Source organism: Peromyscus eremicus, chromosome 5, assembly GCF_949786415.1.
Source record: "Peromyscus eremicus chromosome 5, PerEre_H2_v1, whole genome shotgun sequence".
NCBI lineage: Eukaryota > Metazoa > Chordata > Mammalia > Rodentia > Cricetidae > Peromyscus > Peromyscus eremicus.
The window spans coordinates 80,654,981-80,680,471 of record NC_081420.1 but is presented as its reverse complement, the minus strand read 5'-3'; the positions used below and the strand labels follow the sequence as shown (position 1 = coordinate 80,680,471).

The 25,491-nt window shown below is 44.3% G+C and overlaps 1 protein-coding gene across 6 annotated transcripts in view; it reads left to right on the top strand.

Annotated features, from left to right (window-relative positions):
• Window positions 1-25,491, top strand: part of Pard3 (par-3 family cell polarity regulator) — a 559,217-nt gene that overhangs the window by 106,748 nt on the left and 426,978 nt on the right. The gene's annotated exons all lie outside the window — the stretch shown is intronic.

Genomic DNA, 25,491 nt, shown 5'->3' with positions numbered 1-25,491 from the left:
TCAATTCCCAACACTGACATAGCAACTCAACAACCATCTATAACTCTAGTTCCAGGGGATCCAATGCCCTCTCTGGCCTCCTTCTGCACGTGCATACATACTTACAGGGAAACAATCAGACTCGTAAAATAAAAAATAAAATTAACAACAACAAAACCCTTCGAACTAAGTTAAGACATAGGTCTGGGGAGTTAATATACCCTTGAGGTAAAACTGTAAAGGTATACTATTGGCCTTGCCAGCTGAAGGCATATTGCTTCTGGTGGTCCCAATGAATGGCTATCAAGAAAAAAGCATTTGCTAGATCAAAGCTGTGTTCCAAGTTCCAGGAGCTCTGCTTAAGTAAGGACATCACGTCTGGTTCAGTTGCTACAGTTGGAGTTACTACTTGGTTAAATTTTTGACTGTCAGCTGTCATTCCCCATGATCCATCTGTCTTCTGCACAGGCCAGATAGGAGAGTTTAAGGGAGATGTGGTAGAGACCTCTACCTCTGTATCATTCAAGTCTTTGATGTTGGCATTAATTTCTGCAGTTCCTCCATGGATGTGATACTATTTTGGCTCACCATTTTCTCGGGTAGTAGAGTCAACTCCAGTGGCTTCTGTTAGACCTTTCCACTCAGGGAACCAGTGTGGGAATTCTGTTAACGTCTAAGTGTAACTATCCCAATTTTATACTCTAGAACTGGGGAAATAGCCACAGGATGAGTTGGGGACCCACTGGATCCACTGGACCCACTGTGACTTAAACGTCTGTCAAAGTTCCTTTGATCATGTGACCTCTACAAGTCTCTAAGTAGGCCACAATGCTTTTTGGTGTCTCCTAGTGCCAGGGCCTGTTTAGAATTAGTATTCAGTAGGCCCCAGGAAGTCTGATTATTTCTTTCCCCCCAGGTACAGTTACCCTAGTAAAAGGCTGTAGGTCCCTCCAAAGAAGGATGGGCAGAAGGCTAACATCAAAACACTTTGGTATTGTAACAAGGTCCCCTGAAGGGGTTCTGGGTCTGTGAACTGCACGAGTCTGGGAGTTGGTTGATGAACTATGCTCTTCATTGCAGCCTTTGTTTTGTTGGCTTTAGAGTCATAGCTGAAAATGGAGGGGTTTTAGGTGATCAGGTTCATACCTGAGAAACAGGCCCCTCCATGGGTGTGGAGAATGAGGGGCAGGGTCTGTGCTCGTTGGCATCAAGGTGCTGGGAACCAAGCTGTCTACAAGACCAGCCAGTGCCTTTAATTGCTGAACCATCTCTCTAGCCCGAATATGGTTTAATTTTAGTAGAAATAATTATGGTTACTGGAAAAAGTTTGAATGTTCAGCATGAAGTGTTAATAATGTTTTTCTGAGAGCTGAATATAAGAATTTTTTTGGGGGAGAGAGTGTCTTTAAACTATCGACCTTAATTTTTTTCTTGATAATTCTATTTCTGCTTAATTCTAGTAGGAAGAAAGCATTGAGACTATCTAAATATAGCTTTGGAAAGAAACTTCTTTTGTGTTTTCAGCTTTTGTATGGCTTAGCATGGGGAAAGAATGATTAAAAAGTGTGATAATGTAAACTTGAAATACTTTATATAAGTAGAATTCACTAACCAGCTGTCTTGATTAATTTCTTCCTAATGGACTTATTTTAACGAGACTCTGAAGAAGGGAGCATTTAACTTAGCCATCAGTAGGAAACTAAATGGCTGGCTAATTAAATCAAAGTGACATTTCCTAGCACTTAAATATATTCAGCGTTCTGGGTTGGGTACCGTAGTTCAAGTGTCTGCAGAGGTGGAGGTGTTAAGGAGTGTGAAAGGTTAAAGTGGGTTTGGACGGGGCCATGACTCCGGCTGAGCAGTGGGGAGGGCACAGGCCTCCCAGAAGCAAGTAGGGCCTTTTTGATGGACACACCCTGGTTGGTTCAAGCTAGTCCTCAGCCTTCTCAGAGGAGACTACATAGACGTGCTGTCCAGGGCTACCTGGTTACGCAGGAAGAATGGAGAGTCACTCTTCCAGCTGTGTTAGTCATTGGGAGCTTCTGACGGGCTTCTCTTGTGTTGCTTCATACACCAGAGGCATTTTGTATTATGGTGCCTGGAGCCACATGGTCTGCCTTCAAGCACGCAGTCCTGATTTCCCTCCCCCGTGGCTTTGCAGTGTGAGCTTGGGCAGGCTCCTGAACCTCAGTTTTACTGTCTGTGAGTAGGGGTAATGATTAAGCCTAAGAACTGACAGAATGGTTTTGGATTGTGGTTGGCCCTGGGAAAGGTTCATTGCAGGTGCCCTTGGCAGTTGGTCACGAGCACTGCTCTCAGGGGTGGCGTTCCTTTGACACCAGCTCCTGAGGGTAGAGAAGCAAAGACTAACCTGGCTCTTCGGGGCATTCGCTTTGTGTAGGTGATGAGTTTGAGTTTCCTTTGCCTGTTCTTACTTTTCTGTCAGTTTCGTGAGGCCTGGGCTGGCAATGGAATTCATCTGTAGCTGCTGGACAAAACATACAGGTTTCTACACCTTTAGATTTCGACAGTTCCGTGTGTGTGTGTGTGTGTGTGTGTGTGTGTGTAAAACACCATATATACAAAACATCAGTCTATATATTCTTTGGAAAGAAAAGGAGCTGAGAGTCCAAGTTGATATTTTTGGTATTTGAGAACCAAAGATCATGCTGTTAAAAACGTCCCCGCTCCTCCATCCCCTGCTCATCCTTCCCTCCAGAAAAACAGGCAAGGATATAAGTAGTAATTATTAGTTTCTCCTTCATGCACATTTTCTGGAAATAACTTGGAACACTAAAAAGGATCATGCTCTTAGCTCACGTGTGGGGATCTGAAGACAACACGGGAGTTGGTTCTCTCCACCATGTGGGTCCCAGGGGTTGAACTCAGGTCTTTGACTTGGGGGCAAATGCCTTTACCTGCCAAGCCACCTTTTGTACGTCAAATGCACTCACTGTCTTTCAGGCCTTGCGTTAATTAGACTTGAATGTGTCCTAAAGCCTTGAGTTTAAAATTCAGTGAATTTATTAATTAATTAGTGTGTTCGTGTCATTTGTTTATGTCATTTGGTAGATGAGGGCATGCCTTGGCATGTGTGCACAGGTCAGAGGATGACCCCTGGGGCCAGTCCTCACTTCTGCCTTGTTTGAGACAGTGCTCACATTTGCATACACCAGGCTGGCTGTCCTGTGAGCTCAGGGGATATTCTGACTCTGCTCCCATCTCACCACAGGAGTGCTGGAATTGCAGACCCACCTTCATGTGAGTTCTGGGGATTTGAACTCAGATCCTTACGCTTGCATAGCAAACACTTTGCCTGCTGAACTGTCACCCCTAAAGTCTTGAGTTTTGTATTTTCTTTTTTAACTTTTAGATTTATTTTATGCATGTCTGGTGTTCCAGGGGCTCAGAAGAGGGCGTCAGATTCCCTGAAACTGAAGTGATGGATGGTTATGAGCCATCATATGGGTGTTAGGAACTGAACTCCATTCTTCTGCAGTAAGTGCTCTTAACTACTGAACCATCTCTCAGCCCTTAAGTTTTATATAGTTTTTTTTTTTAAATCTTGGTATAATCACCATTTTTGTTACAAATTTTCATAGAATTCATTACTTTATAAAGTCTTATGTCTCCAATTTCTCCTTATATAACCCTTCCCCTTCTCCTTCCGGAAACCCTGAGAATGTCCCTTAGGCCTGGCATAACTAGGCTAGAACTCTCCCACAGAGCATCCCCTCAGCCCTCATATCTCCCTTGCATGACCTTTTGGGAGAGAACATAATCAGAGCCTGCCTTCCCTTGCCTGGTCTGAGGAAGGGTGTCTTAGAGCCAGAGTGGACGGCAGTTGTGCATTCTTAATTCTGTGTTTCTCTTAATACAGTGTGTGCACTTGAACATCTGACCGTCCATTTCTCATTCATGGAGGAGGAGAAAGTTCTCAGAGCTTAAGTCTAGTGGTCCTATGAAGAGGCCCTGTAGTGAGGCGGGAGCTGCGTTGGGATCTTGTCTGGAGTCCCTGCTGCCTTGTTTCAGATGATCTAGAGACTTCCTTGACTCTGGATTTACTCATACTCAGCCAATGCCAGGGTGTGTTGCTACACCCAGTTTTAGTCTTGACAAACTACCAAGCCTGTTTAACTGGTGAAGGGTGTTTTAATTTAGTGCTTTGGGGGCTGTCCCTGGATGATCTGAGTTCCACAGTGTCCTGTGTCATCTCGGCCAGCTTCCAGGGTGGACTGTGTGGATCAGCTGGAGCCTCTCCCCCTGCTTCAGGCCCGTCTTCCTTGCTGATCGCCAAGGAAGTCATAGACTGGATGTTTGGGCTTTGAGGACTCTGGGGAATAATTTTGTTCTGTACTTAGATTCTCATTCTGGGGCATCTTGGCTTTCCCCCCATCACCTGATGGCTAGAAATGGCAGACCAAGCCAGGCAGAAACATACAGGGAAGTATTTCTCCTTCTCTGGTGCCTCCAGGAAGGACTCAGTGAAGGCCCTGCGGCTGTCAAGGTCTTTGAATCTCAAAAGATCCACTGCAAGAGTCAGCAAAAGGCAGGTTGGTACAGAACTTTCTGACCCCTTTAAACTTCCTTGAGAGTTGAAAAAAACCTCCTATTCTTTTCTGTGTTTATTCCTTAACATTCTTTGAACAAAAGCTTCTGAAGTAGTTTGAACACCTCTGTCTTCAGTCTTACTGGTGTTTTCTGGGCTTCTCATTTCTCTGTGTTATTTGTGTGTCTGTTCATTGCTTACACAAGTGTCAAAGTTGTGTCTTACAAATAACACTTGTCACGTTACTAGAAGATTCCAGTGTCTCAGGTGTGATCTCCCAAATAGGACTTTCAGGGATATATTTATGTTACCAAAACATCCTGCAGAGAGGATTAGATAACTTTTACATGCAGCAAAACGCTGGAATACAGTAAGCCAGTATGTTCACTTTCCTACAAGTACTATTTCATAGAGGTATAGTACAATTTATTCCTTCTGCTTTCAGAGTACTGAATGAAAACGATAGGAAGTAGGTGCGGCTGTGCTTTCCTGACATTTTATTTTACTGTTTGTATGCTGTTATATGAATTGAGGCTGTTGAAACAAGATGGGCTTGCTCTGCATCCCAGCTGTGCCGGTAGTGATGCTCCTCTGGGCATGAGCTCCTGGTTCCTTGCTGGGTGAGGTCTGCCTCAGCATCCGCATCTTCTCAGCATCCGCCAAACCAGCACTGCCTGCATTCTGCTCAGTCTTGAGTCTTTCCAGTTTCTCCTTACTGCCCTTACAGTCACAGAGGCCATTTGTATGCTGGAAGCAAATCAGAGTCACTCTGAATCCGATTTATTTTATTTTGAGAAATGATCTCATGTAACCCAGGCTGACCTCAAACTCTATGTAAATTGAGGATGGCCTTCAACTTCCAATCCTCCTGCCTATGCCTCCCAAATTCTGGGGTTATGGATGTGGGCCACCACTCCCAGTTTATATAGCTTCTTGTATGCTAGACAAGCACTACCAAATGAGTTACAGCCTCAGCCTTCTAATTATTTTATAAATAAATTATTTATATATAAAGTGTTTATAAATATTTTACACAATTATTGTTTATAAATTTCAGCAGAAATCACAATAGCAGATGTTTTGCAGTTAAATATTTTTAGCATTCCTGATTTATTTCTACTGATAATATTTTGTTTGGATCAGTGTAATTTGATGAATCTTAAAACCTGTTATCTATCTGTCTGTCTGTCTATCTATCTAAATAATTAAACTTTCTACATAGAGTACATGGAATGTATCAGGAATGAGGAGATCAAGGCATAGCCTTGAAGCATCATTGATAATTCCATAGGTGGAGGTTTTCTCCTCTGGCTAAGGAGGAAGTGAAACTGCCTGACCCTGAGGGTGCAGGTCTGTGGGCTGATGTTTGACACCTGAGTGTTTTGGTCTCAGGTAGTAGTCTGGAAAGGACTGTGGCAACTTCGTGGTGTCAGACCAGTTCTGCCAGAATCTGGTTTGTTAATTGAACTGTACTGTGCACTTGTAACCCCCTGCCCTCATCCTTCTCCTTGCTCACCCAGGGGTAATGGTGGCATTGTCCTGTTCTTGTAAAACACACTTGTAAGTGATTAAATTCTGAGCTGTTAGCAAGATGGTGTTAATTTTCATCCTAAATATGAGGCGTGGCTTTTGGAAGGTTGCATGAGGACGTGGGTTCACGAGAAACCCTCAACCTGTGTGAAGACACGGGGAGTGTTTGTTTCTGACATCACATAACACTGGCAAAAGAGAAAGCAGTTTCCTTTGCTGTGAAGCATGAAGCAGCCCCTCTACAGAGCATGGTTTTCCTCTCCGGCGGAGCCAGCATGTCAATCATAGAAATGCTAAGGTTGGAACTGTTTTGTTTACATTCCTGGGAAAAGGAGGTGTGGTTAGAAAAGTAATGCTCCCTCAGATTTGTCAAGAAAATTGAGATCATGTATTAAATTGAAAAGATAGCATCTGGTGGTGCCAGTCTGTAATCCTAGCATTGTGATGAGTGCCCAAAGCCAGCCTGGGCTGCAGAATGAGACCCTTGTATCCACAGCAGAAGTGGACCTCACCAACTCAATAACCCCATGAGAGACTAATGATCACATGTGGGGACAGTCTCCTGGGTGAAGACGTGATGGGTTTATTTTATAGGATGCATGGTCCAAAGTTCTCAGCAATATCTGAAAATAGTTTTTTATTTTCATATTTATTTATTTTATGTGTATGAGTGTTTGGATTGCTTGTATGTATGTACGTTATTGTTTGGTACCTGTGGAGGTCAGGAGAGGGAGCTTGATTCTCTAGAACTGGAATTTAGAATGGTTGTGAGCCACCATGTGGGTGCTGGGAACCTAACCAGATCCTCTGGAAGAGCAACTAATGCTCTTAACCACTGAGCCATCTCTCCAGCTTCCTTACTTAACTTTCAAGTCCCTTTGTCCTAACACAATGGAGGTTTGGGGTTTTGTCTTTGTATGTAAGTATACATAGACTGTATGAAGTTAGCATACCCAAGTGTGTCGTCTTATGATTGTCCCTGTTACTAGAAGGTATATGGAATAGAAATATAGTCAGTTGGATTTAGTTTTGTACGATAATTATATTATTTTTAAAGATTTAGTGTGTGTGTGTGTGTGTGTGTGTGTGTGTGTGTGTGTGTGTGTATACCATGTGTGTGCAGTACCCTCAGTAACCAGAAGAGGGCATTAGAAACTGGAGCTGAACATACAGATGATCATTAGCTGCTATGTGGGTGCTGGGAACTGAACCCTGCTCCTTTAAAAGAGCAGTAGTGCTGAGCAGCTGAGCCATATCTCCAACTCCCACAGTTGTATTTTTATGAGTCTTTATCTCCACTGTGGATACTGCCACATGTAGTTAATGAACAATGCAGACAAATAGATCTGCAAGAACTCTAGAACTTATGTATGTTCTGGCGAAATGTCCTATTAGGAAGCTACTTGCTAGGAATATATGCAAGTATGGTTTTTGTTTGTTTGTTTGTTTGTTTATAAGGTGACAGTAATTTTGTCTGCCCGTTTCATTTGTAAAAACATAATGACTTAAGATTCTTAAATGGATCATTTAAGTGTGGCTTTTCTTCACTGGCAGAATTACTTCTTGGCCCTAGAGAAAAAGGTGGTACTGGCAGCTGATGTCTCCCTGACTTACAGGAGAAATGTGTTCCTGATGAGTCTTGTGACACCATTTTTTCGCTGTGTAAATATTAAGATATATGGATCTTAATTTCTACCTAGTCCTGTGTTGTACTTGGAGTTTTTGCTTCCTTAGCAACCTCCGTTAATGTGGTTTCTAAATTTGTATACAACTTAATTATTCCAGGGTGACATCTAATTTTTTAAATATTTAATTTTAACTTTCCCATAGTCCGTTAGGTAAAAAGGTATATTTATCAACAGTACTTTGCTCGAAACTAAGCTTTCCCTACTGAGAAATTCCCAGTTTTTAATCCTCATTGGAGTGACCTAGGTTCTATGTGGGGGCCGTTTTTTTTTTGTTTTTTTTTTTCTTGCCACAAAACTGTGAATTGACTAAAATGGGGTATAAAAAGTGATACAGACTTGAAGGAAAAGAGTTAATAATGTAACTTTATTCATTTAAATTAGGATTTCCTTGTTTAGCATACACAAAACCCTGGATTCAGTCCCCCAACCTACATATACTGGGCTTTGTGGTGCAGGCCTGTAATTCTAGGGCTTGCGACCAGCACTTCAAGGTTATCCTCTGCTACACAGGGAGTTTGAGGCCAGCCTGGGCTATGTGAGACCTTGTCTTACAAACACCTCCACTTTCCCACCAGAAACTATGACGTCTTGATTTCAGTATTAACTCTTTATCATCTCACCTCAGGCTACGGACAGCTGTGGACCTGGCTGTACATCCCTGGAGCATAGTGACACTTCCTTCCCCGGCCACTCCCTAAAAGGGAGTGCTCAGTATTGGCAAAATACTAGTACACATTGCAGTTTGGTAAGAGATGGGTAGGGGGGATTCACTGACCAACTCTACTTTGGTGCAGTCCTACAGCATTATATCCTAAGAGCTAAACAGAAGTTTCATGGTCACAGTAATAATTTTAAACACTAGTAGGAACCCCAGGACTGGCAGTGTTAGATGTTCACTCTTCAGTAGATGCAGCTTGGAGCCAGAGGGCCTTGCTCTGCATCCTGGCTGTGCTGGTTGTGAAGCTTCTCTGGGCACAAGCCCCTGGTTCCTTGCTGGGTGATGTCTGTCTGTTTTGGGGGTTAGCTTCTCAGCATCTGCTGAGCCAGTGCCGTGTTTGTTCTTATATTGCATGAAGTTTATGAACAAGTGGGATCTGTGGGTAAATGCTAACCAGTCTAGCCGTAGAAATTAACGAATACTTAGAAACTTTTGTTTTGGCAGGGTTTTTATTGCCAAAACGAAACACCATGACTGAAAAGCAAGTTGGGGAGGAAAAGGTTTATTTGGCTTATGCTTCCATATTACTGTTCATCACCAAAGGAAGTCAGGACAGGAATTCAAGCAGGGCAGGGACCTGGAGGCAGGAGTTGATGCAGAAGCCATGGAGGAGTGTTACTTACTGGCTTGCTCCCCATAGCTTGCTCAGCCTGCTCTCTTATAGAACCCAGGACCACCAGCCCAGGGATGGCACCACCCACAATGGGCTGGACCCTTACCCCATCTATCACTAATTAAGAAAGTGCCTTACAGCCAGAACTTATGGAAACATTTTCTCAATTGAGGCTCCTTTCTCTGATGACTCCAGCTTGTGTCAAGTTGACATAAAAACAACCAGTACAACATCCCTATCTATTTTAAATTTAACACGAGTAGTGACTGACTCAGTCATCACATTTTGACTGACTCATCTCTTCCTGAATCGCTTCTGGTATCTTCTTCATTTTACAGAGGTTCAAGGCTCAACAATCACGAAGCAAGATGAGGATCAGTTTGTGGTTCAGCACTTTGTGGTCTCATTTGCCAGGTGCTCCCTGATTAGAGGTGCTAGATGGAGCCCAGTGGCAGGACAGACAGGGCTGGGCCTTGGCCTTTCTGCTGTTTAGTGGCCAAGAAGTACCCCTTCCTTCCAGTTCTTGCCTTTTTTCTTTTTATGATTCTTGGCAGCTTCCCCTGGCCTTTGGAGGACTCAACACAGCCTTTGGACACTAGCCTGTCTCTCCTAGTCCCTCCCACCAAGTCCTTTTGCTATGCATTTCATGTACAGCCCAGCATGTGCCCCATCCTTGCGGGCTGAGTCCTACCTGCCAGGTGCCTCTTCCAGCTGACTCTGGGGTTTGGATGGCTCAGTTTCCCTCTTTCAGCATGCTTCTCTCTCCAGGCTTGGCCCCTCCATGGTGCACTAGCACCTTAGGTCTTCTGTGTTGGGGATCTGTTTTCCCTGGTGGGTCTTTACTAGTGTACATCAAGTGATATTCAGAATTGAATAAATTAGGCTGGGGATGACTTTGGAAAACTCTCTCTGAGTAATATTGTAATGTGACACCTTCCTAGGCTTTAATGAACACCATTACGTGTTTTCATGTCCTTGTACCAAAGGCTATAAAATCTAAACAATCTTCTTAGAAAGTGGATGTGGCTAAGTTTTTCATTGTTTTGTTTTTTGATCTCCAGGAAAGTTAAATGAAGGTGAAAAAAAATAGGTAGCAGTGATGTGTTAATTAGCAAAATCTCATGGTTTGGGGCAGCTGGAATAAATAGTTATCAGTTAATTTAAGGACACAAAGTGGGTTTTTATTTTGACAGAGATTCTTTTATCACCAAATGAATCCCAGACTCCCACAAGCATCTTTGAATTCCAGCTTTTCTTTCTCTGTCTTTCACCTTGAAACTTAGGGGAGCATGAAATGGTATTTGAAAGCGTTCACTTTTTTAATGTGGCATTTTATTTGTGTTTCTGCCAAGGCTCTGCCAGACCTGGGCACTGTGTGTAAAGGTTAGAGTCAAAGTTTGCTCCTGAACATGATTCCATCCAGAGGGAAATAGAGGAAAGGCGCCAGCTTGGCCACCCCACTCTCCAGGCGCAGGTTTGAATATTCTGTAAATGTCACTCTCATGGCGCGTCCCCTTCAGGCTTCCACTGTGCCTTTGCTGGGCACTTTGCAAGTTTCCCCGCAGCATCTGTTCCCAGGTCTGAGCTTGCTAACAAGGCCTCCTACAGATAGCTGTGGGGACTCCTCCTGCAGCCTTGAGCTGATTCATAATGCAGGTCCTCTTAGTTCTCACTCACAGCATGCACGTAATTAATGAAAGGGACAGTCCCAGCAAGCTCTGCAGGCACATGAAGGTCCCTATGACCAGATGTTTAATTATCGTCGTTAGGAAGCATTTGAAATACCTGGCTCGTTCTGAAAGAAGAACCGGAAGGGGAAGCAGACCTCTTTGAGCCTTGTCAGATTGGTCCTTATGTATGCGAGGACTCAAGAGACAGTGGACAGAGCGAGACTACTCCCACCAGCTCTGTGGAAAGAGGTCACACTTACTGCCATCCTCTGAAGCCTGAATGCTCTCCCATTCCATTCATCCCTTGATTTCTTTCATAGTGCCAAGATTTAATTACTGTGAAAACTCGAACATTGATAGTTGCATCTTCAGTAACAATATTTAAGCTCTTTACAGACAGTATGTCATGTATTATCGTAATATTTCCTGGAATTTAGGTTAGACATCTCAAGAAAATATTGAGTGGATTGTGCTGTAGATGGAGACATACTTTATCTTAAAGGTGAAAACTAAATACTGAGTTGGAGAGGCCAAAAAGAGCCCCATATAGAGAACAGATAATACATTTTATAGTCAGTCCGTGAACGCTGTGGTTTTTACAGCTTATTAGAAGTTTTAAGTCCTCCTTGGCTACATATAAGGCCTGCCTGGGATACATGAGACTTTGTCTTAAAACAAAACAAAACACAAAATATTTCCTTATTTTTTTCTTCAATCTCCAATTTGTATACCATAAAACATTTTGCCTGTATGAGAGGTACATTTCTGGGCTATCCTTCTCAAATATTTGATTGAGCTCCTGTTGAAGATTATAATCAGAGAATTCATATCTGATGTGCAAAGGGTATCACTGTAATTGGTGCCTTGTCTTACCACATCACTCCTGGCCCTTAATTTTGTTCATTCTCATCATTTTGGTTTTTTTTTTTAAGATAGGGTTTTAAGATTGTGTAGTTCAGACTGTCTTGAAACAGGTAGCAATCCTCCTGCATCAGGGTCCCAGTGCTGTGATTAAAGGTGTGGGCCATGATGCCTGGCTAGTTCATCCCTCTTCTGAGGCTTGTGCTTATGGGATGGTTAAATTCTTAGAAACCGAATTTCTTCTTAGGTTACATATGGCCATACTGCCCCCTGGTGTTTCCTCTGTGCCTTGTTCATTTCTGCTCTCACATGAAAACCGGCTGTATCCTTCTATTGCTGCCCAGACAGCGAAGGTGTCTTTGTTTCTAGAGCTGCCCTTCCCTGTGCACTCTCTCAATGCATTTTGGATTTTTTGGACAGTACTTACATCCTTCACACATTCCACTCTTCTCCATTCCCGTCCCATGTCAGCTCCTACCCTCTATGTGCCTTGGAGAAACACAAGCTAGAGCAATGCCAATTGGAAATTTATGAATAAAACACACAAAGAAACCACTGGGAACTCAGATGCTACAAAGATATATAAAAACATACACTTTGAAAGGGCCAAGCGGGTGGCCCTAAAAGGTACATTATAATACTGTATTTGTGTTGTATACAGTTCAGACTCCATTTTTTTAAAGCAATGACGGTTGAATATGGGCTAAGGTCATTTCATTTTTATATATATATTTTGTGAATGGACCCATCTTCAGATCACCAGTATAACACAGGTAAGGTTGCAGAGTGACTGTATTAAAGCACGTAACATCTCTTGGTCATATAAGGGAAGTACATTTTTTTCTTAACAGATTGAAAAAAACAAAACAAAACATGTTTGAGTGGCCAATACAGCCAGGCCTGAGCATCTGTGAATTTTACATCCATGAATTCAACCCCAGGTCAGAAATATTCTGGAAGAACAAAAATAAAAACAAACCCCATTAAGCATGCAGACTTTCCTTTCTCTTTGTTCCTCTATGAACAATGTAACATGGCAGCTTTATCAGTAGCACTTTAATGGTCCTATAGATATTGTGTGATGCAGACATGATTTAGTGTAAGCAAGAGGAGGGTCAGTGCTTGCCTAGCTTAGACCAATACAGTGCTTGCCTAGCATGCACCAATACAGTGATACCATGATGGTATCCAATACCATATGCAGACTCTTGCAGGAGCCTGAGTTTTGCCCTGAAGTTGCATTTGCCTGTCATCATTGTCAGAGGTTGTGGACACACTGTGGCTTTCTCAGGGTCCTGTGGGGCAGCCTAGTCAGAGGCCAGGGATCTCTGGCAGGGTTTGTGTGGTTAATTCTGTGAAAAGTTTGCACCATCCTGACACCAGCAACTCGAGCAGCTACCCAGTTGGTACCTGTGGGATCCTGGAATCAGTGCCCTGTAGGTACTGAAGACTGACTGCATTGCTAGAGGTTTTTTATTTTTATTTTTTATTTTTTTGGTTTTTTCGAGACAGGGTTTCTCTGTATAGCTTTGCGCCTTTCCTGGATCTCGCTCTGTAGACCAGGCTGGCCTCGAACTCACAAAGATCTGCCTGCCTCTGCCTTCCGAGTGCTGGGATTAAAGGTGTGCACCACCACCGCCCGGCTAAGGTTTTAATGTGCTCAATGACGGGTCAGCGGAATTTGGGGTTCAGAAGAAGCATTTGTCACGTGCTCCAGTATTTCTATAACAGAAAAGAAGAAAAGGCATTAGGTGCTTAATTCTGTGGTTCTTGTGACTGGGGCAGCAGCTACAGGAGGGGCATTTTAAGCAGATGTGAGTAGTCAGAGTTAGGTTTTGATTTTTGAAGGGAAAGCTAACGTCCAGAATGTTTTGAAGATCTGGTCCAGGGAGGTCTCCCTCTCTAGGGGAGAGTGTGGCCATCTGAGACCTAAGGGGAAATTTGGTTTCTAAGTGGGCAGGGCATGGAAATGGGTGTGCTTATGTGGCAGCTCAGTGCCCTCATGGTAACCAGCAGCTTGGGAAGAGCCTCTGGCGGAAGATCTTGATGTTTTTGAGTCTGATGAGTGAGTAGATTTAGTGACACCAAGGAAACTGTGGAATAAGTAGGTGGGTATGAATAGATCTGGTATGAACTGTGATGACATTGGCAACATAGGCATTCTATTGACCGGGGAAGCTGTCCTGGGGCCAGTCATTTCAACAGCTGTGTGTTGCCGTAGATTCGCGGCTGTTTTTCCATGGAAAGTCATTCTGAACAGCAAAGTTTGGTACATTTACCTTGACTCTGTGTCCGCCTCTTAGTACACTTGTGGACAGTAAGTGTTCCTGTCCCTCTGGGTTGCTGTGAGGGGAGAGCCGTCTGGTTCCCTTACATACATCAGTTGCTTTTATTCTCATGTTCTTGCACATCCTTTCCCAGAAGTGAACAGTGGGGTTCTCTGATAGTTCTTTGAACTGTTTTTCACAATTTTACCAACACTCATTGGGTTTATCCTCACCTAATCCTCATGCAATCATACCCATATTTTTTTTACAAGGTTGTCAGTTTAATATTAAATCAATTAATAAAGACAAGGTGTGGATTGTTCTGTGAGCTCATGTCTTATGTTACTGGGGTGCATGCAGCTCATGAGTGTCCTTGTGTGACTAGTGTTCATGCCTGCACACCATGCGCGGGCTCTTCCAGGAGCCTGAGTTTTGTCCTGAAGTTGCATTTGCCTGTCATCAGAGTCAGAGGCAGCAGAATCTGCCTCACTGGCCAGAGGCTGTGGACACACCGTGGCTTTCTCAGGGTCCTGTGGGGCGGCCTAGTCAGAGGCCAGGGATCTCTGTGCATTTTCTTGTACAGCCAGGCCAATCTAAGTACCTTCCTTTGTCTTCAAAGAACGTCAGCTCTTGGCCATGGCTAGGCCATTCAGGCTCTGCTTTCTGCATCCAGAATTCATTGCGGGAGCTGTTTGGTCCGGAGGAGAGAGTTTGTTTAAACAGGGAAGGAAAGGAGCCCAGTCCTTTCAGGTGATGGTTACCAATCTCTGGGGAACTGAGCAAGCCATTATTGAGTGTGGGAGTGGAAGCTACAGGGATTCTTCTTTGCTGGACCATGGGCTCAGGAAGGGACAGTGGCTGGTTCATACTGACGCTTACGAACTCACCTTTTCTGTTTCAGTAGTTCCGCCCCCACACTTGGAACATACTCTGTTCTCTCTAAAATTAAGCAGCCTTGTTCCAGCCCAGGGCACCTTTTTTTCTCATTATCCTCCCTCAGAGCTCTGAGCTCTGCCACGCAAGTGAGACTTTCTCTGTCACACTTCCACCTCACCATCCCCATTTTCTTTAGCTGTCAACTTTTAAACAGTTCCTGACAAGTCTGCTCATGGGTTTTGTACAAACTCCTCTCTATGATTGAGGAGTCTGAGTAATCACTGTCCATGGCTGTAGTTAGACTTGGGCTGACTTAGTCCCTGCCACAGAATCTGCCTGCTTGTTTGATGCTGTTTAGGGAACCTGTGAATGCAGAGAGAGGCACATCTTCTCCGTGCTCCATGTGAGTGAGGCTGTTACAGTTTCAGTGAACAGTGCAGGAAGTGTGGGTTATTGTGAGGATGTCCGCTGGGACTTTCTGTGCCTTGGTTTTGCCTGTTCCTTCAGGGATACTGACCAGGCCTAACTCTTAGTGTTTCAATCGCACAATTACACCATGAAGTGTGAAATTTGCAAGGGAGGGGTAGAGAGTGGAACAGGAATAATGGGATTTCCGAGGAAAACCTGAAATGCATGTAGGAGGGAGATGACCAGTTAGCGGCCTGGTTCTGTGCTTCCCCATGCAGCATGTGAAGGGCCTGAGGAAGTGAACATGGTGCAGCCTTACCACAGGCCTCTCCTCAGTACACACTGTTGGATCTAGGCCCAGCCAGCCTTGGGCAGGTTCCCAGTGCTTGCTGAGTGTGGTTTAGTGCTGACGTCCACTCTCTGGGAACACGGTGGTTCTACACAGGGCAGTGATTACTTCCTAGTATCCCACGTCCTAGCTTAGCCCTGTGCTAGCCCTGGATCTAGGGAGGTGTCCATGTTCTGCTTCAGGTGAAGAGAGCCAAGTGGCACCGTAGTTTCGTCCTGAGGAGGGCCTGGGAGTCATCTGTGCTAGGGGGATTTTCTAGCATCTTGAAGACTGTTGTCACATTGGGTCAGCTGAGGAGGACTCCAGGTCCATGGGTGCCCAGGCTGGTAGTCCCAGTGGTTACTGAGCGTGGGGAGCATGGCTATGGTGGCTCTCCAGACTTCTTCAGTTTCTGTTCTACAGCTCTTTCCCATACTCCTGATTGTTTTTTAAAGGGTTGGACCTCCTGCCTCATCCTCCCAAGTGCCGAGATTGTAGGCTTAGACCACCACGCCCCGTTTCCCACTTTATTCCTTTCCTGTGTGTGACCACTTTGGGTTCGGTAGGAAATGCCTTGACTAACTTATGGATGACAGAGAAATAGCTGGTTCGATTCCCTTTTAGGAAGGAGACTCAAAGGACAGTTGGTGGTAAGGGAAAGAGACTGAGAGTAAGGGGTGTATGTGTCATTCTCTACTTAGAAAGAAAGAATGTGTGAAAAGTGTTGATTGCATTGATTTTTTTCCACTTGTAGTAGAAGCCCAATACTGTGAAAGGGAGAGGAGCATGTCACCATGTGGTCCATACATTCCATGCTTCCCTTATGGACACATAACTTTTCCCATGGTCACTGGATGGTGATTGGGGCTGCTTAGCCATTCCAATGCACTCATCGCCAAAGTGTGGCCAGGTACACTTGATTTTTGCCGCCTCCCCTTAAGTGATACTTTTTCCCGTATCAGACCTAATCGATAGTAGCATACTGACCTGGTTAGGAAGAGTTACTAAAACCAAGCTCTAAAGTCTCGGGTTTTACTAGGCTTTCTTTAACCATGAGGACAACTTGAAAAATGGTGACCTTTCTGGTTCTTCCCTCTGCCTGCTGTGGAGTTCATACTGCAATGCCCTGCCCTGGACCTCTGGAGGTATGCTTGGGACTGTTAGCTTTGTGGTCAAAGTGCAAATATAAGTAAATATTTGTGCAAAGCCAAGCCTGCCCTGGCTGCCTGTGGAGTTGTTGGTTGGCAGCTGTAAGACCTTTGAAGTCCTGAAATCTTCTGGACTTGGGCCATCGGTCCCTGCATTTGTAGTTCCGTAGGCATATTTAAAACTGATGATGTTGCTTTCCTGTTCTTAGAGGACTTGACAGTGGCTATAAGAAGTTTACTCTGGCTATAGTCCAAGGAGCAGCAGGAGTTCTGACCTAGCCAGGAAGTGTTAAATGATAGGCCATCTGAAGGGGCCATGTTTCTGTCCAAGTGTCACCTCTGAAGATATACTATTTCCACATTTTTGTGTGTTATTTGGATTGTGTAATGTCACAGGTGTCTTATCAAAGACACTAGCAGCACCCCCAACATTCACTACAGCTCTTGGCAGCAGGAGTAACATGAATTACATCAATATTACAAATAAACCATAAAACATTCATGAAAGTTGTTGGAATTTCAAGAATGTCTTTGATGCTGACTTAATGTTGCCACATCTGTTACGGTGGCTGCAGTATGTGTTTGAAGATGAGAAAGCATTACATGAAGCTTCAGTCTGTTTATATAAATAAGACATGGTCCTCACACCTGTGCACAGGCCATGCGGTGACCCTGGGATGAGTAAAGTTTTCCTGTTGATAAACAGTTTATTTGTGAGTATTTTATGGGAGATGCACATATTGGGTTTCTATCTGAGTTGATGCAGATCTGCATGCATCCTAAAACTGTAGGCGCTCCTGTGACCCTGCTCCTTGACATCATTCTCCGAAATTTTAATTTAGACTTCTGTTTTAGTTAGGATTTCTATTGCTGTGAATAGACACCATGGTCATGGCAACTCTTTTAATGGAAAGCATTTAACTGGGGCTTGCTTACAGTTCAGAGGTTTGGTTCATTGTCATCATGGTGGGAAGCATGGTAGCACACAGGTAGACAGGGAGCTGGAGAGGTAGCTGAGAATTCTACATTTGGACAGCAGGAAGAGAGTGACACACTGGGCCTGGCTTGAGCATCTGAGACCTCAAAGCCCCCCCCCCCACACACACACACTTCCTCCAACAAGGCCACACCTCCTAATAATGCCATTTCCTATGGGCCTATGGGGGCTATTTTTATTCAAATCACCACAGCTATGTTCTACCACAGTGGCTGCCAGTCTGCCTTGTACAGAGTTGGATTTCCAAGTGTGTTGCCCTTTCTTTCTTTGTGGAGTCCTTGCCCGAACTCACTCATCCCAGGATTTCTCTCCAGTAGTTCTTGTCAACTGTTAAAAGTCACTGACGGCACGTGAAGCCCTCACCTTTGCATGGTAGTTGGAAATAACAAAGTAATTCGGGCTACAAGGAGCTTTTTGAGACTATAAGCTCTGGCAGCGTTTTGATTTTGTGTCAGGTAAAGATCTGCTCATGTGTGCTCAAAGGAAAAACATCTTTCAAAGTTTCCATTTTCGCTGCCTTTATTGTTTTATGTGGTAGATTGCAGAATAACTCCAGGCTTGGGGAATATTTGTAAGATTGCTGAATTGCTAAAGCTTTGCCTGACAGACTCTCACAGTCGCCTGCCTGTGCACTTCACATATTCTGTGTCAGTAAATGCACGCTGAATACCTACAGCATGTCTTCCAGACGTGAGGTAGAGTGATATAAAAGACAAGCTGTCTCTGTGAAGGGGTGCAGCTTCCAGTTGCTACTTCTCACGTAGTAAGTCATAGGCCGTGCAAGTTTATTCATAGGAAGGGATGAATAATGGATTGTTCTTCAGATGTGGTTCTTAGATGCAGAAAAAAGATTGACTTCTCTTTGGGAAAATTCTTATTGCTGCATTTAAAGCCACAGGCAAAGTGAAGGACTAGCTGGGATTGGTGGTGTAGTCCAGCTTGGTGAGAGAGCATGTGCTTATGTAGAAAAAGACCACTAGCAGAAGAGAAAGGACAAAACATGTTATTTATAAAGCCTTTTGCTAAAACAAAAGTAAATGTTTTTGTATTTCTGGAAAATAAATACTTAGGTGCAGTTGGTGTGACTCCATTATCCGAGAGGACATGGGGTGGGGTGGAGGTGTTGACCGAAGAGGAGGCAGATCTACTCCAGAAGAGGGAGTTACTAAGCCAGCCTGTGAGTGCTCCCATCTAAACACCAAGCAAGTGCTCCCATGTGAAAAGCATCCCAGGATGGAACAAAGTCCTAGCGAGTCTGACCTCTGGGTTTTTCCACCACGGTGATGGCACATGCTGATGGCACCCTTGTCTGACTTCCACACGGCTGCTGTGCCCTCTGAAGTATGACGTGGTATCCGTGACTGCCAGGGTGAGGCATTGTGCTCTCTGGTGTTGCTCCCGTTAGGCAGGTTCCAGGATGCTGCAGTGCAGAACAGTGCCTACGTGGGGCAAGAGGAAAAGTTAGGATTTTAATTTGAAATGTAGTTGGGAGATTATTTGGAGCTTAAAGGTAAAATTTCAGCAATAACATACAGTGTTTTGTAAGCTTTTCATGGGGGAGTGGTCTGTTTCTCGTGAACCTGGACTTAATTACAGCCATCAAAAAGGTTTAGTCAGTTGCAGTCTCATCAGTAACAATCCAGAAACAAAGATGAAACACTATTGATGATTGTTATTTAGTAAAAAGATTTGGTTTTTGTGGTTTTACATCTTATAACTGCACATCTAGTTCCCGTTTCTCACCTGCCCCTTTCATGGTGGCTTTTTCAGGCCTAAAGAGGTTTTCTTGACTATTTTGGTTTAATGTTTTCCCCCCTAACAGTATAATCCTACATAAATACAGAGCAGGGGAGGAATCTGCACACGACACATATAACAACTTTATTACTCTCTTTAAACTTTGTCTTTTAATCTTCTAGCATTAGCAATGCCTTTGCTCTAGAAGCTAGGTACCTGATTCCTGTTGTGATTTTGAGACAGGGTCTCACTGTGTAGCCCTGGGTAGCTTGGAACTCAGAAAGATCCCCCTGCATCTATCTCTCCAATGACTACTTCCCTCCCACTCCCAGGGTCTTGCCATGTATCCCTGGCTGGCCTAGAACATGTGATCTTCCTTCCCATTTCTTCAGTGCTGGAATGAGAGGACTGTGCCAATAAGCTGGGCTTTTAAAAGGCTTATGTCATTGCATTTTTTTTTAAAGCCTTGTTATCTGTTGCTCAGGGTCTGACAGGTGCTTCCCTCTGGGAGTTAGCTGAGTACCTCAGCACCACAAGGAAACAGTGTGATGTGCAAGCTTCAGTCAGGTCAAATACATGACCTTACTCTTACTTTACTTAGCCCGTTAATTTCCTCTGAATTCTCAGCATTTTTATTGGATGCACCAAAAGGATCCCACTCCCCTGTCAGTCAGAGGAGACAAAGAGAATGTAAAGACTTGGCATAGCTTTGTCCCACTTCTTAAATGACAACACAGAAGTCAGGGTCAGCTCTCTTGCTGTTCTGAAGACTTGTCCAAGAAACAAGCTGACTTCAAGAATGCCAGGATTCTGTGTGTTCCGGTGATGACTGAAGCTCTTTAGCATGCCTAGAATCATGACAGTGACACCCACTCCTTCCTCCCACTTTTAATATGTCTGTTGAGTCATGTCAGCCAGTACCGGCTACATTGTGGCATCAGAGACCAAGCCTACACATGTCACATCAGCCAGATTGCTGCCAGAGTGCGTAGATGGCCCTTGGGATTGAGCCGTCCCTCACGTGAAGCCATGTGAATACTGACGCTGGAACAGTCCCACTGAGCTGAGTAAAGACGGTACTCAGCATGCTCTGTAGGTTTCCAGCTGCAGGAAGAGGTCTCCCCCAGGCTGCAGTCACAGGAACCAGGGTGTGTAGCTAGCAGATTCGACTCCAGCAGCCCAAAGGAAGAGGAATGAGTTTAAAGTTTGGATACTCTTTACTTTGGCTTCAGAATTCAGTAGCCAGTCTCTCTCTCTCTCTCTCTCTCTCTCTCTCTCTCTCTCTCTCTCTCTCTCTCTCTCTCTCTCTCTCCATGCATAGCATGAAAAACTGAAGAAATCTGTGTTTTTATGTTTACTTTCTTGTAGCTTTTCACCTTTGTACACATTATAATGCTAGCTGATGTATATGAAGAATGTCATTTTAAACTTGTGGCATCCTGAGTTAAGAGAAGCCCAGTGACACTGTCATTAGACATCAAAGTATAACATAGCAGAGTTAGAGAAGACCCTGGGGTGACACTGTCATTAGAAGTCCAAGTATAATATAGCAAAATTAGAGAAGATCCCAGGGCCTATTCTCCATTTATTTTATAGTTTTGCTACAACAGCCAGTAGCCTAGAGGATAAAGGTGTCACCCTGCTTTCACCTGTTCCTTAGGAGAAGAAAACTCCATGGCCTCTGGAGTATCACCTACCACATCTACCTGCGTTTCTCCATATCCATTGCTTCCACAGCAGGTGGTGGATGGGTATTTCTCCTGGACATGTGTTTTATGAGCTCTCTGTGTGCTTGGTCCATGGGTGGGGACATCAGGCTGATCCTAGAGCTCAGGCCAACCAGCCCCGTACCCTGGTGACATTCACCACGAACACCACACAGATGAATGATGCACACTGTTAGGGCCTGTAAAGGGAGGCCAGACCTGAGGCCTGCTTGGTATTGCTGTGCTTTTTCTCTTCAGTGGCAAGATTCTACCGAAGGAATGGACGGAGTTTACCAGTTGTAGGATGGGGAGATGTCTGAGGGACAAGGAGTGTTAGTCCTCCTGCAGAGGAGGCAAGAAGAGAGAGCTTAAGGAGGGTGTTCAGGGTCGGGGGCCAACTAGCAGCCAACATTCAGTGAAGGCTTGATGACTCAGGACTTAGCATAGTTCTAGGTTTAGTAAGGCATATTGTGCCTGTGAGATTTGTGGTGGACTGTAAACGTTGTGCGTCTCTAATAATGGCAGGCAGGGATAACACGTGACACCTAGGGATGACAAGACTGAGTAGCTGGAGGCATGGGTTCTGCTTTGGAGAAGCCAAGGAAGTTTGTCCTTTGTTGAGGTAACATTCCAGCCAAGTCCATTCAAGGCCTGTGCAGGTTTCTGATAGGGGCATTTTGAAGCCAAGGGGTAGGTGTTTTACTTGAGAGTAATAAGGTCTGTGCTGTGATCACTGGGGACTATTGAGCTTCTAAAATGCCAATGAATAAGGCAGGAAGGAGAGGACAGTTGTGTTAGCAATGGGAAGAGGGGAAGAGCAGGCAGACCCAAAGGGCAGTATACTTAGGAGGTGGCCATCGTGGCAGGCTTTGGTGCCACTTTATGCATGGAGGCCCAGGAGATGCAGGTGTGTAAGGATATGGTCATGAGCCTTTGTGTGTGTGTGTGTGTGGGGGGGTGTTGGGTGTGGGCTGGTGTCTCAGATGAAGAGTTCTCTTTCCTAGACACAACGTAAGGAGAGCCCAAGGTCCTGAGACATTCATGAAGCACATGATTCCTTGATCTGCCAGTAAAGGCCAGGCTTAAAAATTCAGCTAAATGCACACCCCCTACCCTCTCTGCCCTCCCTCATCCACGGTCAAGGTTCTCCAAACTTTCTTCTCCAAGCTTTCTTTTGTATCTCAGATGGATTGGCAAGTGCAGGAAGACTTTGGTCAATTTTAATTACTCACTGGCTTCCTGAATGTGTGTTCACATAAGTGAAATGCCTGTATTGGAGTTACTTTAATGATGGAGCATGTTTATGGTAAGGAAGTCGCCTCCTAGAGGAGCCTGGGGAAGAAACCGAATGTGTTCTTTCACCTCTAACTCCAGCCCACCCAGAACTAACAGTAAATGTTGATCTGACCCATATATGCTAAATGTATGGGAAAATTGGACTCAATGCATGGGTGGGCAGTCTTATCTAATTTTCCTTACAATTTTAGCATATAATTTGGGGTGTCTTACTCAATGCGTATGTTGTACTCAGCTCTCCCACCCCCACCCCACCCTCCAAGATAGGGTTTTTGTACGTAGCTCTGGCTGTCCTGGAATTCACTCTGTAGACCTTGAACTCAGAAATTCGCGTGCCTCTGCCTATTGAGTGCTGGGATTAAAGACATGCACCACCACCACTGGGCCAAAGCACCTTTTTTTTTATAATCAGAAAGTATTTATGTTTGTAAATGTATCATGTTCCCTACCTCCCTTTCCTTTTCCTTTTCCTTAAAACAACGCTGTATTAAACTTGTTTAAATAGATCTCACAATTAGCAAAGGAAATTATGGGTTATAGAGTGATAGATGTTGTCAAATTGTCCCTTAGCAGAATGCCATTTTCTTGATCTTTTTTCTTTGGGGCAAGGTCTGTCTATGTATCCAAGAGTACCCTTGAACTCATAATCCTCCTGCCTCAGTCACCTGAATGGTAGATTTACAGGTGTGCACTACCATGTCTGGCCTCAAATACTCCTTTAAAGGTATGTTTTATGTTAAGTTCCAGCTTCTCAGAGCATAGAGGCCTTGCAGAGAATCTTTGAGGATTCCTGTGCTGTAGCCTCTGCATCCTGAAATGCACAGGTCTGCTCATTCCCTGGGACCCCCAACACCTGCTGGAACAGCTCACCTGGTTTCTGTGGTGTGTTATTTCTGTACAAGAGGCAGTCTAACCCAGATGTCAGAATGTACTTCTGCCCCTTACAGAGAATTGTGAGAGGTTTGTGGAGGGAATATCAGCCTGTTGCTTTTTGTTTATATGTGTGGTATGTGGTGTTCATTGGGGGCAAACGATGTACTTAAGGAAATATTAAGTACGTTCTTAAACTTCTCCACAGGCCGTGGCTCCTTTCCCCCCTTTGTGTCAGTAGTTGGATTACTTGAGGATAAAAACTGCTTGTCAGGGTGAGGGAAGCTTGGATCTGTTTTCCAACCCACACTCACTGTCTCAGGTGTGCTCCTGGCATGAATGTCCCCCTTCCTGCTTGATTATGAACAAGGTTTCTAGTTTGTGAGTATTTCCTGTGTTTTGTTACAGTACTGGTGCTCGTAATACATATCCATTTCCCAGGCATACTTGTGGCAGAAACTTTATCGACCTTCAGGCCTGGTCATATTTGGTTCCATAGATGAGAAAGAATTCCAGAGCAGAGTCTGAGATACTATACCAGTAGTATGCGGATCCTAGGTGTAATTATAAACAATCTTTGAAATAAGCTCGTGTTTCATATTTTGTATTGCTAAGAATTGTGAAAGAAACTTTTATAAAGCATGTATGTGATAACAGGCAAAAGGAGTTTTCAGATGGCTGAACTTAGTTCATAACTGATTTCCAAATCAAAGAAAATGTGCTCAAGGCTTAGCTTCAGACATGATTTTGTGGCCTGAGAGTCAACTAAACCAGGGTCAAGTGGCTGGGCAGTTCTGTGGCTTTACCTGGGGAATGGAAACTCTTTGTCTTGTTTTTGGAGCATTTCCTTGATGGTCCAGAAGAGGTCGCTGTCTGTTTGTAATTGAAGGGTATTGCTGGATGATAAGTGACCCATGTCTGCATACTTTCCGGACCAAACTGGTTTGTTTTGTGAGGATGGATTTTATTTTAAGATGTTGTTACGGAGGTTATTGTAAGTATTCAAACAGCATTTGTGAGGTGTCTCTGGAGACCCCCCTGTTTCCTGCTGCCTGCCTGTACTGACTGGAAGAGACTGTTCCTGAACCTGCTTGATACCCAGCTTTTCCCCGCCCCTGTGGACTTGGTTTGGTTTTTACAAAGGGAATTTTACCTCTGTGAAGTTATGGAGTGATTTTGATTTTTAATGTGACTTTAATGTGTCATCCTCCAAAGCAGTGCGAGCTGGTTGAGCTTTATGTACTTATTTTCTGAAGATGTAGACATTTCTTTCCTTGCTCTGAATCCTGGAGGAATGGCTGCTGTTGTCGGCCTTCTCCTTTTTGCAGACAGGGTCTGCCCACCTCGGCCTGAAACATTGCTATTATGGAGCCCAGGCTGGCCTTGAACTTGTGGTCTTCCTCCTTAGCCTCTCAAGTGTCGGCATCGGAAGTTTGTGCCACGACCGTTGTGTGAAAATGGTCGCATCTTAAATCACACTGCCTCGTTGGAGGGTCCACTCTCGTTTGCCCACCCCGCTGTGTCTTGGGCTTTCTCTGTCCTTACCCCATGACACATGGTTGCATTCTGCGGATCTGGCTCGCCAGTGTTCTCTTGCCTGAAAGCTGCAATTAATTTGTGTATATGTTTGCACACGTGTGCACGTGCTGATTTTTGCCCTGGATTTTTCTTATTTAAAGGTTTTTAAATAGAGTAGACATGACTGAAGAGACACGCCTGCAGATTTGTTTTATACTAATCAGGTAACAAGACACTACTGAATTTTTAGTAGTGGTCTCTTTATTATTATTATTTCCCTCTCAAATCATCAGCCTTTTCCTCCTTTTGCTCTTTTTTGTCATGGTTCCACCCACTTCGGCTCTGTTTTGAGTTACCGCTAGAGGGCAGCATAACAAGGCTTCATCCCACAAGAGCCAGCCTTCTTGCCTCTCAGTTGGCAGGTGTGGGGGACACTTTTTGAGAACAAAGCACGTTATTACCGAACACCTAAAATCCAGCGGCAGAGTAGCACAGCAAACTCAAATGCACGATATGGAAAGTTCCCAGCATTCCTGTGGCAGGGCTCTAGGGTAAGGCTCCATCCAGGGTCACTTGCAATCAAGCATAGCACTTGTGGGTGGAGTGAGCTGTAACATTAATGGGTACTGTCACTGCAGAACTTCAAAATATGTCTCAAGCCTTTGATAGTGATGGTTTTATTTCATTTTTAAAACCACTCTGAGTTGTTTCAAGATGTCAAAATATGAAAGG